This window comes from Prionailurus viverrinus, chromosome C1, assembly GCF_022837055.1.
Source record: "Prionailurus viverrinus isolate Anna chromosome C1, UM_Priviv_1.0, whole genome shotgun sequence".
Lineage (NCBI taxonomy): Eukaryota > Metazoa > Chordata > Mammalia > Carnivora > Felidae > Prionailurus > Prionailurus viverrinus.
This window is the reverse complement of record NC_062568.1, coordinates 99,110,195-99,128,447: the sequence shown is the minus strand read 5'-3', so window position 1 is coordinate 99,128,447 and position 18,253 is coordinate 99,110,195.

Below are 18,253 nucleotides of genomic sequence, written 5' to 3'. Positions count from 1 at the left end.
CAACAGCTTTTAAGAGTTAAAGGGGTTCTGTGGCCACAAACTTTGAGAACAGCTGCCCTGTATTATAGTGGGAGAAAGAGAGGAAAGAACATTAAAATGGGTGAAGTATAGCAAAATCGGTATGACGCAGCAGGGTTGCAAAAGAACAGATGCTGTGCTTTCCGTGACAGATCACGGGACGGCTTGTCCCCTCTGTGACTCCACACTCCCTTTGTCCTCTGCAGGCCCTTGGGTTAGTTGGGTTACTTAACCCGGTGGGGTCACTCACACCGTGGGACCTGAGCCCACTGTTGGTCCCTGCTGCTGGCTTTCATTTCCCTAGAACTAAGAGGAGCCTAGGGGACCTCCCCGAGTCTGGCCACAAGCCTCTCTCCATTTTGTGGCAGCGACGCTATTTCCCCTCGATAGTCCTTCCAAAGGGCAGTTGTGTTGGCTGGGGTGGTTGGTCCTGACCTCCAGGAGGAAACGGGGATAGACAGCCACTCCCCAGAGCGCACAGGCCACCTTCTCTCTGCTTTTGTAGGATGTCCTGTTTGTTAAATAGCTTGCGGAAGGGCGGGGCAGGGGAAGTGGGTTCTGAAGCCTTTCTCCACCACAGCAGCTCAGCTCTCTGCTCCCCACAGCCCCTACCTCTCCCCTCCCGTGTGTGTGTCCTCTCACCCTGCACCAGGCCTCCGCCACAGCCGACCTGGGCCTCAAGCTCTCTCCTGGGACGTGAGCAACACTCCTGTGCAGAATCTTGGGCCATGTGTCCATCACATCTCTTGTCCTGCCAAAGCCCTGCTGGCTCCCCCACCCTGTCTGTCACAGGGGCCTGCCCTCCTGGACAGGTGCCTCACCCGACCCACCCACGAGTGACACCAGTCCTCCTTCCTCTTCACCACGCTGTGACCCTCCCCTCTGGCCTCCCTGGGGCCTGAGCCACTCTCTGGAGCTGAAACGTGACATGTGGCAAAAGTTCCATCCCTCGAGGCCACCCTGGCATTTTGACCTTGCCCTTCCAGGTTTTAACCAGGGGCAGTGAGTGGGGTGGGAAGTTCAAAGACTTGCCCACCAGCCTAGACCTTTCCGGGAAGCCAGCCCCCCACCACCCCGCCTGCTGGGTAACCAGCTGCCAATGAGAACAAAGTCTGGGCCTTCCCACACTTGGTGGCAGTTGCCCCGGGCCAGTGCTGATGTCCAGCCAGGGCTGCCCCTGACCCGCCCCTCAGGCTGCCCTGCCACACCCCAGATACACCAACCTCCCACTGTGAAGCATGTTTAATGACAGGACTCCCTGGCTGGCACAGAGAGGGCCTTGCTGTCCTTGCTGTCCTGGTCATTTGAACATTACTTAAGGCCTCTTTCTCTGCTCAAGCCCTGGCTTGCCTTCTCTCTGTTCCACCTCCACTTAGCCTCCCACTCTGTCCTTGGTCCCTGACCACATTCTTGTCCCTCTGCATGGGACACCTGAGCCTGGTCTCCTGGTTGACCTTGAGGACTGGGCCAGACTCTGCCCTAACCCGGGGGTGCTCGCGGTGACTCACAGGAGCTCTAACAATATCAAGCATATTCCCAAGAGCTGGGAGATCAGGGCTGTGGCCACCTTGGCCCAGGCCCAGGCCTCAGGAGTCCAGACAGGGCCAGGCATCCAGTCTGGGATTGTCTCTGTTGGCCACCATCCTCCCAAAAGACTTTGGACAGAAGTCACGAATGGGGACAAGGGGCCTTGCCTGGGATGTCCCCGAGGCCCTGTCTACCCATACACCCCACTTGGGACCCCTTAGCAGGTAAAAAGGGGTCATTTCAGAGCAGGCCATGTGGGCCATCCAGTGTTCCACTGGTGGCCTGGGCCAGTCCCCGGGGTCCATGGGAGGGAGAGGCCTAGAAAGGAAGAAGGTTCAGGCCCTGCCCTGAAGAGAACAGCATGCTCCCACACCACAATGTTAAGCAACAGTTGGCCATGGCCAACAACACAGTCTTAGCTCAGGCTGCCATAACAAAACATCATGAACTGGATGGCCTAACACAGATTTATTTCTCATGGTTCTGGAGGCTGAAGTTCAAGCCCAGGGTGCCAGGGTGGTCAGACTCTGGTGAGGACCCTCTTCCCAGCATGCAGATGGCTACCTTCTTGCTGTGTCCTCACATGGCAGAGAGAGAGGAAGCAAGTCTCTTGTGTCTCTCTCTCTTTTTTTAATGTTTATTTATTTTGAAAGAGAGAGAGAGAGAGAGTGTGTGTGTGTGTGTGTTTGTATGTGTGTGTAAGCAGGGGAGGGGCAGAGAGACAGGAAGAGAGACAATCCCATGCTGTTAGCACAGAGCCTGATGTGGAATTCAATCTCACGAACTGTGAGATCAGGACCTGAGCCGAGATCAAGAGAATAGGACACTTAACTGACCGAGCCCCCCAGATGCCTCTCATGTCTCTTCTTACAAGGCACTAATCCTATCATGGGGCCCCTCATCAGAGCCTAATTGCCCCATCCCCAGATATTGTCACATTGGGAGGTAGAGCTTCAATGTATAAATCTGGGGGGGGGGGGGGGGGAGGGCACAATTCAGTCCATAGCACACACTAAGCACAAAAGGCTCAAAGGCAGGGGACCAATACTCAGCTCACATTTCCTAACGTTCACTCAGCTCACATTTCCTGAGCACCTACTGTGTACCAAGTGCAGTGGGCTCACCCCAAATGAGGCATGGCCACTGCCCTTGAGAAATTCCCAGTCACCCCCAGGGCACCCAGGCCTGACAGTGTCCAGTGACAGAGATACTGTGATAGAGTGACACCAGTGCTGGAGGGTGTGGCAAGGGGTGGCAGGGAACCCAGTAGGGCCTCAGCGCAGGTGGGGGGTAGGGGGCACGGCAGCCCCAGGAGAGGGGGTTGGGGCAGTGCTGGAGTATGAGTGGGGCCCTCCTGGGGCAGATGCGGAGGCCTCATAGCATGGGCTGGCCCGGGACCACGGAGAGAAGGAGGAAAGGTCAGTCTGGGTGCCCTGGTGGTAATCAATAGTGACTTAAACAATAAGCAACATCACAAGAAATCCAGAGGCAGAATGAGCAGTGAACCGGGTGCCCCGCTCAACAATTCATCAAGGTAGGCCAGCCTTCCATCTTGCTTCCGTGCCACTCTCATCCTCAACTCTTGGTGATCTCTGCCCCCACGTTCACCGGTCACAGCTTCAGGTGTCACATCCATCCGAAGTGATGGTCACCCGAGAGGAGCAGCAGTTCCCCTGTATGTGTCTTTGCATCGGGGAGGAAGGCTTTCCTTCCCAGAATCCCAAGGCCCTTCCTTCATTCCACTGGGTGGGATCTGGACACAAACGGAAGCTCTGGAGAGGATGGACGCAGCCCCCACTAGGGTATAGACCTGCCCCAGTTCCCGTCCCAACAAGGGGTGGAGGATTGCCTTCCTGAGCCACGGAGGTGACCCTGGGGACAGCAGAGTACCCTGTGGGGGACGGTGGGCAGAGGGGCACTCGGGACCGTGTGTCCATGCTCCTTTGGGAGGGATCCAGGGGGTTCAGGAGGGAGTAAGGAGAGGGAGGGAAGCAGGTGAATTTTAGTAAATTTTAGTACCCAGAAAGCCATGGAAACTGCCAAGGGATTTAAGCAGATTTTGAGCAGTCTCTTAAAAAGATATTTTACAAAGAATTTTCAGGGGCCAAGAAAATGCAATATTATACTGAGTTGGGGAGGGCAGGGATGGAAATGTAAGATAAAAACAATGTCAAACTATTCATAGGAAAGGGGCACCTGGGTGGCTTAGTTGGTTAAGCATCTGACTTCAGCTCATGATGGGGTTCGAGCCCCACATCAGGCTCTGTGCTGACAGCCTGGAGCCTGCTTCGGATTCTGTGTCCCCCCCGCCTCTGTCCCTCCCCTGCTTGTGTTGTCTCTCTCTCTCAAAAATAAAATAAAACATTAAAAACTTTAATTCACAGAAAAAAGACTGAAAGGAAATAAACCCATGTGGTACAGGTGCTTTGTCCTTTCTACTTTTCAATATTCAATCATTTTTTTTTATGATGGACGTGTTTCACTGTCATCTTTCAGAAAGGGGAGCAAGTTTGAACTTTGACAAAGTGCACTTGTTCCGGGGACCATGAGTAAAGGGGGAAGGGAAAGGCACGAGAGGCATCTTTGAGAAAGATGTGCTGAGAGGGTGGGGTGTAGGGCATGCTGAGTTTGAGATGCGACCCAAGTGGTGAGGTGGAGCGGACAATTCAGAAACACTTCGTGGTGTGGGAAGCAAAGGGGGCTTCTGGCAGGGACCACCTCGTGACGGGGGGAGCCCCTGCCCAGACCCCAGAGCCTCTGGGTCCCTGTCTCTGGCTTCCCCTTCGGCTCCCAGCCGGGCCTTCTTTCCTCTGGCAGGAGGACCACTGAGTCATCCACACTGTACCTGAGACAGACAGCCTCCTGACCTCTCTGAGCCTTTGGGGTCAATTTGTAAGGTCACCAAGGTGATCACCACTGTGAGCGCTGATGGCCTGAGACACAGGGAGCCAGCCCAACTCTGGTGTCCCCCAAGTGGGGCTGGAAAGCTCGGCAAGCTTCCCACCAAGCACCCCACCGGCCCTGACATGCCCCCCACCCCCAGCTCGCTGGCCTTCAGCTGCTCTGGCAATCCATGACCGCCTGGGTCACAGCACCCCTGCACTGTTCACAGGAATCCCACATGGTGGGCTGTGGCCTAGGCCATGAACCTTAAGGGTTTTCCCACACTCTTTCCCCAGACTGGAGTGTCAGCTGGGCCATGCCTCTGTTCATGTCTATCCCCCACTACTGTGCCTGGACCCCAGTAGGTGATCAACAAATAATTCTTGAGAGAGATAAGGAAAGTCCAGGTGCAGGCCCCCATCTTGCCGCCTCATGTGACTCACCAACAGACACACCCCAAACCTGGCTGTCAGGCCAAGGGATCGAGGCACAAGCCAAAGGTAGCTCGCTCTGGATGTAAGCGTATTAATTTCTTGTGGAAGCCATAATAAGGTATCCCAAACTGGGTGACCTGAAACATTTATCCTCTAACGGCTCTGGAGGCTAGAAATCCAAAAGCAAGGTGTCCGTATGGCCATGCTCCCTCTGAAGGTTATAGGGAAGAATCTATCCTCAGCACTCTCCTTACTTCTGGTGGCTTCAGGCAATCCTTGGCCTTCTTTGGCCTATAGGCACGGCACCCCAGTCTCTGCCTCCATCATCGCATGGCCTTCTTCCTTGTGTGTCCTGCATCTCTCTGTCTGAATCTCCCTCTGCTTTCCTTTATAAGGACCCCAGTCACTGGATTAGGGCCCACCCTAAATCCAGTAGGACCTCACCCTAACTTACATCTGCAAAGACCCCATTTCCAAATAAGGTTACAATCCCAGGTATAGGGCGTTAGGACTTGAAGAGCTCTTTTGGGGGACACAATTCGACCCCAATAAGAAGGGTCACAGTAGGTGGCCTCGTCTCTTTGCAGGATGAGTGAGCCTAAATGGTTAGCAGCTGGATTTCTGCCATGTGGGGGAGGCTTTCTCAACTAGAGGAGACTCCCTCCATACCTGTCTGGTCTGGGGAGCCTCTTCCCACTCAGGATCTCTCCCCCTGGCATTGGGATCGGGGTGAGGTGAGACAGACAGGGATGGCCTGCTTGCCCTACAGTGACCAGGGCCCTTCCACTACTCAGACTCCCTGGATGGCATCTGCTCAGAGAGCACTGAGAGGAATCCACGGCCAGCCTCAAACACCACTGGTCCTCTTCTCTGAGACTTCACGTTTTGCCTGAGGGCCCCTGCAGGTGGGACACCTTCACCTGAGGAACACTTCTGTGCGGGGGGCTTTTGGGGCCCCGCACTGCCACAGCAGAACTATTTTGGGTCAGGAAGTCTCTCCTCAAATCCTCCCCGGGTTAAGTTCTGGTCTAATGATCAAGCTAGTGAAGGGGAGAGGCAGGGCTCTGTGTGACCCAGGAAGGTGGTCAGTGGTAGGTTTGGGCTTGTCTGCTGGAGCTCAGGGCCTGGGCGGTGCCCACCCCACCCCACCATCCAGTTGGCCAGGCAGGTGGGGGAGGCGGCCTCAGAGCTCTTCCTCTATGGTATTACCACTCATGATAATGCTAATTCTGCTAGTGCTGAAGTTTCCAAAATCCAGCCACTCCTTCGAGGCCCAGGCCCAACATGCAGACCTCACCCCAGTACACTCTGCTTTGGGTCCCCCTGAAAAGGCGCAGCTGCTGGTAAAATTCTCTCTGCCTTTAAGTCTTAGCTTCACCCCTCCTCCTCCAGACAGCTTTCCTTAACACCCCTCCCCCTTACTCTGCTGCATTAACGGGATCCCTAGCAGTTTCTACACGTGACTCCTTTCAGAGTGGGGACCTCCTCCAGGGCTGAACCTTCATCCCTGGATCTCTGAGGGTCCCGCACGTTGTCAGTTGGAGAATAAACCGGACCTTGAGGGCATTATGCTAAGTGACGTAAGTCAAACGGAGAAAAATATTGTGTGATCTCGCTTGTATGTGGTATCGAAAAAAACCAAAAAACCAAAAAACAAAAACCCAAACTCATAGATGCAGAGAACAGGTAGTTGCCAGAGGTGGGGGTGGGGTGCGGTTGTGTGAAATGGATGAAGGGGATGAAAATGTACAAACTTCCAGTTATAAAATAAATAAGAGATGATCATGGGGACAAAATGTAAAAAAAAAAAAAAAAAAATCAAACCCCCAAAACAAAAGAATAAGTGGGCGAGTGAACGAGCACATCCTTGCCAGCTCCTGGAAGGTCTGAAGGGGTAAGAAGTGAGAAGGCAGAGAAGAGAGAGGAGAGAAGGGAGGCAGAGGGCCGGGGAGCACAGGTGGTGAGAAGCACCCCAAGCCGCTGAGCAGATAGGTGGCCTCAGCAGCCGGGCACGGCCGCCACTGGGAGTGGCAACAGGAGGGCGAAGGTTCGGGGGCCGAGGCCCCGGGAGGAGGTGAGCAAAGGTCAGCCTGGAGCCACCGACACAATGTGCCAGGCACCAGCCGCGGACCTCACCATGCCTTTAACCCTGAGGTCGGAGGGCAGCCAGGAGCTGCAGCAGGTGGGGTCCCGGCGCCCCAGGGCCCCCGGCCTCCACCGCTTCCACTCCCAAGGGGCCCACCGGGGACCAGAAGCTCCATTCCAGGCCCCAGCGGGTGAACAGGCCCCCGGCCCTGTCAGTGTGTCCTGCACCGAGCAGCCCCTGCCGCAGGGACACAGAGCCTTTCAGCCAGAGGGAGGTGCAGGCGGGGCCCAGGCCTGGATGGGCCTCTGACTACAGCCTATCTCTGCTGGAGCCCATGAGCCAGTCTGATGGTGGCAGTCCCCACCTCCTGAATACCTGTCCTGCTGTGGGCCATGGTGAGACCTCCTGGACAATCCAGGCCCAGGGTGGCCCCGGGCCCCTCAGCTGGGGACCGTGGCCGCCCTCCACCCCACAGCTCCTCTCTGCCCTCCTCCTTCCCAGGACGGACACAAGGGCTCATGCAGCCGGCCCAGCTTCACCTCTTGGGTCCTCTCATCCCCGTAGCACGGAGACGCCAGGATCAGCAGAATACCCCCACGTGCCCGGGCTCAGTGCAGGAGTGCGGGGACCTGGACCGGCCCAGCAGTCCTCCCCCACCACCATGCCACCTCAAGGGGCCCCACTGCACCTCTTCTGGCTCAGAGTCCATCCTACTGTGGGTTTTTTGTGGTTTTTTTCAGCTTATTTATTTTTTTAGAGAGAGCTGCACGTGCACATGCATGTAAGTGGGGGAGGGGCAGAGAGAGAGAGGGAGAGAGAGGATCCCAAGCAGGCTCCACGCTGTCAACACGGAGCCCAGCATGGAGACACCGATCTCCATCCCACAAACTGTGAGATCATGACCTGAGCTGAAATCAAGAGTCAGACGCTTAACCCACTGAGCCACCCAGTAGCCCCATTGAGCCGTGTCTTTATGTGCCAGCTGGGCTCAAGTCAAAGGCCTGGGAAGAGCGTGGGAAAGTGATGGCCAGCACCTTGAAGGGGAAGGAGAGGCCAGCCTGCCCTGACAAACGAGCCCAGGCAGGAAGTACGAAGGGTCAGCACACGGCTCCTTCGGCCCCAGTGACTGGGGGCAGGTGGGGGCTGGGCTGACTTCCCATTACTGGCAATTTCTACGTGGGGATACAGCCTGGCGCCTACCCTCCCACACCAGCCTCGTCCCGGTGCCTGGGGCCCCGGTAATGACCAGGATGTGCCAGGCAGGAAGGTACGATATTGCATCAATCCCCACTGTGTCCTTCAGTTCTGAGATGGAAGTCCTCCTCCCTCCCTCCACCCACGTGCCCTGGAGCTCCCTTCGAAAGACTCCCCACACTTACCATTAGCACTTGTGGTCTGTAACTTCCCCCATGGCCCGGTGGGTCAGTGGCTCAGGGAGGGCAGGTGCTGCTGATTTGCAAAGACAGGATCTGCATGAAAATTCCTTTCTGAACTCAAGTGAGTTCAAGGACTTTGGTTTCTGCCAGAGCAGTTTCTGCCTGTCCCGCTCTAGCTGTGATTTTCCTGACTGCAGTGCAGTTTTCTCAGTGTGGAGGTTTTTAATACAATCTTGAAGTGAGCCATTATTTTATCTTCTTCAGTTACTTTTGTGTGCATTCCTTTCCTTTTCTCCTTTTTCAACAATTTTCCAGTAAGTATTGAACCCAGCTGCATACACCCATTTCTCTAAAACTGCCTTTGGTTCACCTTCCAGGTCTCCAGAGTAACACCCAGTCCCAAACACCCACCTCCTCACCCTCCTGGGTCCTGAGTTTGCTCACACTTCCTCTCCATCCTGTGGCTCCTTCTGCTTCCCCAAAGGGGAAAACTGTCCTCCAAGCATCTTCTACTGTTCTCTACAGTTGTTCTCTGGTTTGATGGATTGTGCAAGCTGTTTTGGCTGCAGCTACTTGAAAGGTGATGTGTTTTCATCCATCTTCTTCATCTTTCTGGTGGGGCAAAGCCATTACCCCAACTTGTCTGAATATCTCAATCTCTCATCTTCCAGGTCTTTCGGAAAACTCCCTATTTCATTTTTATTGTTTTATATTTTTTTTAATTTTTTAAAATAACATTTATTTATTTTTGAGACAGAGAGAGACAGAGCATGAACGGGGGAGGGGCAGAGAGTGAGGGAGACACAGAATCGGAAGTAGGCTCCAGGCTCCGAGCCGTCAGCCCAGAGCCCGACGCGGGGCTCAAACTGACGGACCGCGAGATCGTGACCTGAGCCGAAGTCAGATGCTCAACCGACTGAGCCACCCAGGCGCCCCTTGTTTTATTTTTTAAAGTTTATTTATTTATTTTGAGAGAGAGCATGCACCAGCAGAGGAGGGGCAGAGAGAGGATCCAGGCAGTCTCTGTGCTGTCAGCACAGAGCCCGATGACGTAGGGCTCGATATCATGAACCATGAGACCATGCCCTGAGCCAATATCAAGAGTCAGACATTCAACCGACTGAGCCACCCAGGCACCCCAGAAAATTCCCTATTTTAAGCTCAAGAGCTCTTTATTGTCTTGGGTGTTTGTGTTTACTTTTTCTAAAAAGAAGAAAGTTATTATCTCACATAATTTTGAATCCCAAGAGAGGACTGGCTGACTCCATAGCCCATTGGTTCAGTCACTTAATGACATCATCCAGGACCTATGTCTTTCCATCTGCTTCCATAGTGACTTCATCCTCAGTCCACTGAGCAAGATGGCCATGGCAGGTCCAGAGAAATGAGAGAGAGCATCTCATCCATTGACTCTCTGCTGAGAATGAGGAAACCTTTCCCAGAAGCTTTCCAGCACGTTTCTTTCCACATCATTGGCCTGAATTCTTTCTTTTTTTAATTGTGTCTATAAATATATAGAACAAAATTTGCCAGTTTTGCCATTTTTAAGTATACAATTCTGTGGCACTCATTGTACTCGTAGGGTTGTGCAACCGTCCATTCTATCCATTTCCAAAACCTTTTCATTATCCCAAACACAAACTCTGTAGCCATCAAGCAATAACTCCCCATTCCCTTCTCTCCGCAACTCCCCAAAACCCTGATTCTACTTCCCGTCTCTGTGAATTTGCCAATTCTAGATATTTCAGATAAGTGGAATCATAGCACATTTATCCTTTTGTATCTGGCTTCTTTCATATAGCATGTTTTCAAGCTTCCTCCATGTTGTAGCTTCTATAGGAATTTCACTCTTTTTATGGCTGAATAATAGTCCATCATATGGATAGATCATCTTTTGTTTATCCATCTACACTGATGGACATTTGGGTTGTGTCTAGCTTTTACCTATTGTGAATAAGGCTGCAACAAACAGCAACACATAGGGATCTCTTCAAGTCCTTGTTTTCAATTTTTTTGAGTATATACCTAGAAGGGAAATTGCTGGATCATATGATAATTCTCTTTAGCTTTTTGAGGCATTGCCAAACTATTTCCCACAGTGTCTGCACCATTTTACATTCCCACGAGCAATGTAAAAGGCTTCCAATTTCTCCACATCCTTGTCAACACTTATTTCTTTTTTATGATAGCTATCCCAGTAGATGGTATCTTTTTGTGGTTTTGATTGCTTCCCTAATGATAAGTATATTGAGCAACTCTTCATGTGCTTATTGGACATTTGTATATTTTCTTTGGAGAAATGTCTATTCAGGTCCTTTGCCCATCTTCTAATTGGTTTATGCATCTGGTTATTGTTGAATTTTAGCTCTTCATACATTCTGGATATTAATTACCTATCAAGTATGTGATTTGCAAATATTTTCTCCCAGTCTCTGGATTGTCTTTTCACTCTGCTGATAATGTCCTTTGATGGACAAAAAATTTTTAATTTTGATGAAGTTGAATTTATCCATTTTCTTTTTGTTTCTCATGCTTTTGGAATTATATCTAAAACTCCATTGCAAAATCCAAGGTCATGAAAATATATACCTGAGTTTTCTTTTAGGAACTGTATGGTTTAGTTCTTGTATTTAGGTCGTTGATCCACTTGAGTTCATTTTTGTGCACACTGTGAGGTAGAGATCCAGTGTCATTCTTTTCCAAATGGAAACTCAGTTGTCCCAGCATCACTTAAGAGACCATGCCTTCCCTCTTGAATGGTCTTGGCATCCTTATCAACTATCAGTTGGTCATAGACACATGGGTTTATTTCTGGACTCTTAGTTCTATTTGAATGGTCTGTATGTCTAGCCTTAGGCCAGTACCATACTATGATTACTGTGGCCTTGTAGGTAGTTTTTTGTTTTGTTTTGTTTTTGTTTTTTGTTTTTTGTTTTTATTTAGAGAGAAAACTTGGTGGAGGGGCAGAGACAAAGAGGGAGGGAGAGAGAATTCCAAGCAGGCTCCACGCTCACAGCAGGCTTCAAATTCACAAACCGTGAGATCATGACCTGAGCCAAAATCAAGAGTAGGACACTTAACCAACTGAGCCACCCACATGCCCTGTAGTAAGTTTTAAAGTCATTAAATGTGAATCCTATGACTTTGTCCTTTTTCAAGACTGTTTTGGCTACTCAAGGTCCCTTGAAATTCCTTATGAATTTCATAGGCTTTTCCATTTCTGCAAAAAAAAAAAGCTGTTGGAATGTTGGGGATTGCATTGAATTTGTAGATCTTTTGGGGTGGTTTTGACATTTTAACAATATTGTCTCCTGACCCATGAACACATCTTTCCACTTAGTTAGGTCTTCTTTATCTTTCAACTGTTGTTGTTTTTTTTTTTTTTTTTTTAGTTTTCAGTGTAGAAGTTTTTATTCTTGGTTAAACATATCTCTAGTTATTTTATTCTTTTAGGTGCTATTGTAAACAGAATTGTCTTGTTAATATCTTTTTTTTTATTGCTTTTGCAAGTGTATAGAACCACAGTGAATTTTGTGTGTTGATCTTGTACCCTGCAACTTTGCTGAATTCACTTACTAGCTCTGATAGTTTTCTTGTGGACAGTTTGGGATCTTCTATATATGGGATTATGTCATCTGCATATATAGTTTTATTTCTTCTGATTCAACTTGGATGCCTTTCCTTTTTCTTATCTAACTTCTCTGGCTAAGACTTTTAGTATATATTGAACACCAGTAGTGAACTGGGCATCCTTATCTTGTTCCTGATGTCAGGAGGAAATCTTTCAGTGCTTTACCATTGAATTTGGTGTTAGCCGTGGTTATTTCTTATATGGCCTTTATCACATTGAGGCAATTCCCTTGAAGTTCTAATTTTATGAGTGTTTTTTATCATGCAAGGGTGTTAGATTTTGTCAAATGCCTTTCTGTGTTAATGGAGATGATCATTTTTTTTTCTTTCATTCTATTAATGTGTTGTATCACACTGGTATTTTAGTGTTGAACCACCTTGTATTCCTGGGATAAAACCCACCTGGCCATGGTGTATAACCATTTAATATGCTGTTGGATTCAGTTTATTAGTATTTTGATGAGGATTTTGCATCTATATCCATCAGGGATATTGGTCTGTAATTTTCTTTTCTTGTGGTATCTTAATCTGGGGCAATGGAGGAAGGAGTTCCAAAACTCTGAGCAGAACCAAGAAGGCGGCTCCAGAATATCTGGAAGCAGGACTATCAGCCTCATTGGGTCAGCATGGCCTCGGGGACCACTGAGGAGGGCACTGTTGGCATGGAATTTCTGTGCAGGCAGAATTGTTGTGGAAGATGCTCTTTGCTGTGTACTGAACATCTAATAGGGACCCTAGCACATAGTAGATGCTCAGTCAATAATCGTTGAGTGAACTGATGAACACAAAGTTGGAGAAGTTCAGAAGAATACATCCAGTATGATTCTATTTATGTGAAATTCAAAAGCAGGCAAATCTAAACTCTGCTATTTAGGGATGTGTACCTAAAGGGATGTGTTACCTTTGTGGGTAGGGAGGGGGCTGGGAAGGGATCTGGGCAGACCGGCTAGGTTTGCCAATGTTCTATTTCTTGACTGTGGTGCTGCAGCGCCCCCCTGTGGAACTGGTGGGGAGAGCCATTTAGATGCAGGCAGCTCTTGAATGACAGGAAGTGTCAAGGCAGAGGTCAAAGGACTCAGGACACAGCCCTCAGCTTGATAAGGGAGCAGAGGGTCCCAAGACCAAATCAACCAAGTCTTCCTAAGGAGCTGGGCCTATGTTCTGGCCCTGCCTGAGATAAGCCGGCACACCTGGGTCCATACCCTGACTGGGACAAGTGTACCAGCTATGGCCTAGACACACTGCTTACCAAGCCCTGCAACACACACACACACACACACACACACACACACACACACACGTCCAGAGGTCACTAATAGGATACTCATTCGCTGGTGTCTTAGGGAGACAGCCCTCGTGGGGAGGCTGTGTATCAAAGGCGATAACCTCCACACCCTAGTGAGCACTGATACTCTTGGACCGAGTTCCAAGAAGGCAAGTTCAGTGCTTCCTGGGGAGCTCAGAGGCAGGAAGGACAGATCCTGGGTCTGGGGAAGTGCAGGGTTGGAAAAGGTTTCACAAAGCAGGCCACGCTCACCCCTGGAGCTCTGTGAGATAGCTTTACATGATATGCAGATAGACTGCTTTCCTTTTACTGCACATTAGCAAAACTATAAATAACCATCCCATCACAAGTGTGATTTACATTTTAGGATAAGCCCATGTAAAAGCAGGTGGGTAAAAATAATGTTAAAGGAAGTTCTAAGTAACACACAAATGTGGCAACATTGTGGTCTGTTAATACAGTGAGCGACAGGTTGTCCCGATGCGCCTGGGACTTTCCCGGTTTTAGCACTGAAAGTCCAATGTCCCAGGAACCCCCTTGTCCCAGGCAAACCGGGACAATTGGTGACCTGTGTGTGAAGGCCTGAGGTTTGGGATATGCTGAATTCAGGCGTAGAGTCATCCAGACCTGGTTCAAGTCCTGGTCCAACAACACCCACTGGAAGCCAGACTTCTGGTTCTTCGTAAGACCACAGAGGTTGTAAGGAGTAAATGGGAAAACCTGAATTAAGGATCAAGTGCAGCCCATGGAACATAGTAGGTGCTTAATGAGTTCAGCATTCATTTGACTTTTTTTTTTTTATAATAAAAATTTTGACAGTTTTATGCAGGAACTACTGTAGTGTTTGGTCCAAGATGTGAAGTTACCATGTTCAAGAAACCGGGAGGGGGGTGTGAATCACTCTATAAACTAACAAGAGTATGTGACAGGAAGAATGCACACATTATAATAGAAATCTTGTCTATATATAGTAGTTGCTTCAAAAAGTCATTTGGGGGGCACCTGGGTGGCTCAGTCGGCTAAGCGTCCAACTCTTGGTTTCGGCTCAGGTCATAATCTCACAGTTTGTTACTTCCAGCCCCGTGTTGGGCTCACTGCTGTCAGCACAGAGCCCACTTTGGATCCTCTGTCTCCCTCTCGCTCTCTAACTAAATTAGCATTAAAACAATTTTTTTAAGCCATTTGTTCTTCTCTTGGCTTGTAAAAATGGTGTTCTGGGTTTCAGGGCAAGTTAACAAACTTCAGCTCTTTGGTGTGGCAGGTATTTTGTTCTCACCCTCCAGTTCTTCCACCCCAGCCTGTGCCATGAGGTCTGCAACATTTTTCTCCAGGTTGTCAATGTGACTACTCATGTTACCAATTCTTCCAATGACCTGGTCAGACATGGTCTGAAAGGTATCTTGCATCTGTTGCAGGAGTGCGTCTGCACCTTGAGGTGAGATCTCACACGGTCTTGAGGTCAGTCTCGGCCATCTCCCCAGTTCCCAGCTTTCATTCAACAAACATTTGAGCACCAACTGCGTGCCCGGAAGCACGCCGGGTACCCCAGATGCAGCAAGGGAGGAACTTGTATTATCAGGAAGGCAGTTAACAAGTAACTCACACAGGTGCTGACAGTGGAGATGGGCTGATGTTGGAGCGCACGTTGGGGGGTTGGACATCTGGAGGAAGTGATGTGCAACCTGGGCCCTCAATGAGAAGCCTCAGGGCACGGGGCCCGGGGCCCAGGGCCACGGAGTTCCCAGCAGGAGGGAAGGCCCAGTCATGAGAGTGAGTACAGGCCACCCAAAGGAGTGGAAGCTAGCAGCACAGCTGGAGGCCGTGCTGTGGAAGCCAGCAAAGGAGTTTGGATGCTGTGTTCCGGGCAATTGGAAGCCATTACTGTTTTAGTGCTGAGGAGGAGCGTGACCTCATTTCTGGCTACAGTTGGAAAATGGATTCATCTGACGAAGGCAACTGCCTGATGCAAGTCAAGCCAGATGCTGACTTGGTCAAGGGGTGCAGTTGCAAAAATGAGGAGGATGCAAAAATGCATTTCAGAGACAGACCCAGCAGGGCGTGAGGACTGAACAAGAACATGGGAGGACAGAGAGAGGAATCAAGGGCAAGTCAACAACTCACTGAGACCAGGATCACTGAGAAGCAGAAGTTTGGGCACTTGTGGGGGTGGGGAGCTTTGGGAGAACTACTTTAAGTGTGGCTTATGATACACTGAGTCTGAGGTACCCGAGTAACTTCCACATGGAGTCAGGAGTGGGGGGTGGTTCAGGCAGAGATATGGGTTGGAGATAGGGACTTGAGGGCCACGAGCACGTAGATGGGTTCTGGTATTTTTTTTTAATTTTTTTTAATGTTTTTATTTATTTTTGAGACAAAGAGAGACAGAGCATGAGCAGGGGAGGGGCAGAGAGAGGGGGAGACACAGAATCTAAAGCAGACTCAAGGCTCCGAGCTGTCAGCACAGAACCCGACACGGGGCTCGAACTCACGGAGTGTGAGATCATGACCTAAGCTGAAGTTGGACGCTCAACAAACTGAGCCACCCAGGCGCCCCGATGGGTTCTGGTACTAACTCATGTAACCTTCACCACACCATGAGGCAGGTACTAGTCTCCCATTTACAAAGCACAAGGCAGAAAGGCTGATGGCAGGGCTCTGATAGGGTATATTTTTATATTATTATAATTCAACAGTTGGCCTAAAGTACTGTTCTTGACTATCCTAGGCTGAGAACTGTGTATGCCATCAGGCCTTCGTTACACAAGCATCTGTTGAGCTTGTACCGCTGGCCAGTGCTGCAGACAGCGGGGAGGGGAGCCATCAGTTGCCCAGGAGAATCCCTCCTTCTCTCTGCCCCTCTCCACCCCCAATACCTCCTCTGGCCAGATACTCCCATCCTGAGCAGGAGCTTCTGACCTGAGGATTCCTAAGGGATCGATGAGCACATGGAATTGTATGCAAAACTACCCCATGTCCAGATGTGTAAGAGTCCCTAACCTAAAACTGATTAAGAAGAACCAGTGGCATTATTCACAATAGCCAAGGAATGGAAACAACCTAAATGTCCATCAGTGGATGAATGGCTAAAGAAAATGAGTCATATATACAGTGGAATATTACTATTCAGCCACGAGAAAGAAGGAAATCCTACCACTCGTGACAACATGGATGGAACTTGAGAGCGTTATGCTAAGTGAAATAAGGCAGATGGGGAAAGACACATATTGGATTCTATCACTTATATGTAGAATCTAAAAAAGGCAAACTCAGGAACAGAGAGTTTAAGAGTGGTTGCTGAGGGCTAGTGTAGGGAGAAATGGGGAGAGGTTGGTAAAAATGCACAAAATACAGCTATGAGTAAGATCTGAGGATCTAATAACGTAAAATGTTTATGATTCTTTCTTTTACAGGTTAAAGATTTTTGTACAGAAAAAAATAAATAAGAAACAATGGCAAACCATGTGAGAGCCCTGAGTGTCTGGTGGGACTTTCCCGTGAACACCTGTCCTGTTGGTTTGCCAGCTAGAAGATATTCAGAGCTCTTGAAAGGACAGAACCAGTGGGACTGGGGAGCACATGGTGAACATGGAGTGATCACTCCGAGGTAGGGCTACTGGCTGTAATCCGGAGAAGAGGAAGGGACTGTTCCAGGACCTCTGAAGCCCTGAAGGATGGCAGAGGTATGTGGGTCATTCCAGGTCCGTGCTGTGGTTTTTTTCTGAGGAGACTTTGCTTGGAGCCATGGAGGTTTGACATGGATAAGCTTCTCCCATGGGAATTCTGGAGCCAGGCAGGAAGGGCCTCAGAGGTGCCACAGAAAAGGTGACACTGTGCTCTGTGGCAACTCTGGCATGGGGAGCCAAGAGTAGCAGTGCTGAGGGAAGTGGGTGAGAGGAGGAGAGCAGGGAATTCCTACCCCTGACCCTATAACCAAGGGTCAGTTCCTTCCCTCTCTGGATCTCTTTTCTGATCTACGCATGGAAGACTGGGACCAGGTCATCCAGCAATTCTACTCCCCCTCCAACATCCTAATTTCCTGACTTGAGAGCATGAGTGAGCTCTGATCTATGCATGATGCACTTGGAGGCGTGAAGGGTGCACTATGGGAAGCTAGGGAGTGGCCGCCAGGGCCCACGAGGGCATGGGTGACCCTGCTGTGGAGACAGGGTCTCTCTGCACCCCTGAGGGTCTCTCCTCCATGATGGAACCTTGGAACCTAAGCAAGTTGGGTTGAACATCTGCTGGGACAAATCACCTTAAGCCACCACACTGCCCCCAAACCAACACTGAGCTCGTTTTCTTGGGCCTTACTGACCTGAGTGCCCTTCATGCCCCTCCTATCTTTCCTTGGTACTGACCACAAAAGCCCTTTCTGTGTGGCATGCTGGGTTCATTTTTTTTTAATGTTTAATATTTTAAGAACAGAAATAACATTAGAATACATGTTTTTGGAGTATAAACATAACAATTTCTTTTAAAAGTGCAAGCCCTGGGGCGCCTGGGTGGCTCAGTCGGTTGAGCGTCCGACTTCGCTCAGGTCACGATCTCACAGTCCGTGAGTTCGAGCCCCGCATCGGGCTCTGTGCTGACAGCTCAGAGCCTGGAGCCTGCTTCAGATTCTGTGTCTCCCTCTCTCTCTGGCCCTCCCCCCATTCATGCTCTGTCTCTGTCTCAAAAATAAATAAATGTTAAAAAAAAAATTTTTTTTTTTTTAAAAAGTGCAAGCCCTATATCTCCAAGGCTTAAAAGAGCAATTATCCAGCTGCAGTCTACTCTCCTGAATTCTGTTTTTCCTTCATATTTTAACCTATATACATACATACATACATATGTACATACATATATATATATACATATATATATATAATATATATATATACACACACATATACATGTATGTATGTGTGTGTGTGCGCGCGTGTGTGCGTGTATAGATTGTCTTGGTAGCCCAGTAACCATTCCCTTCCCTCTGGGGACTCACAGCCTTCCCAGGTGTCCTGCCGTCCCCAACTCA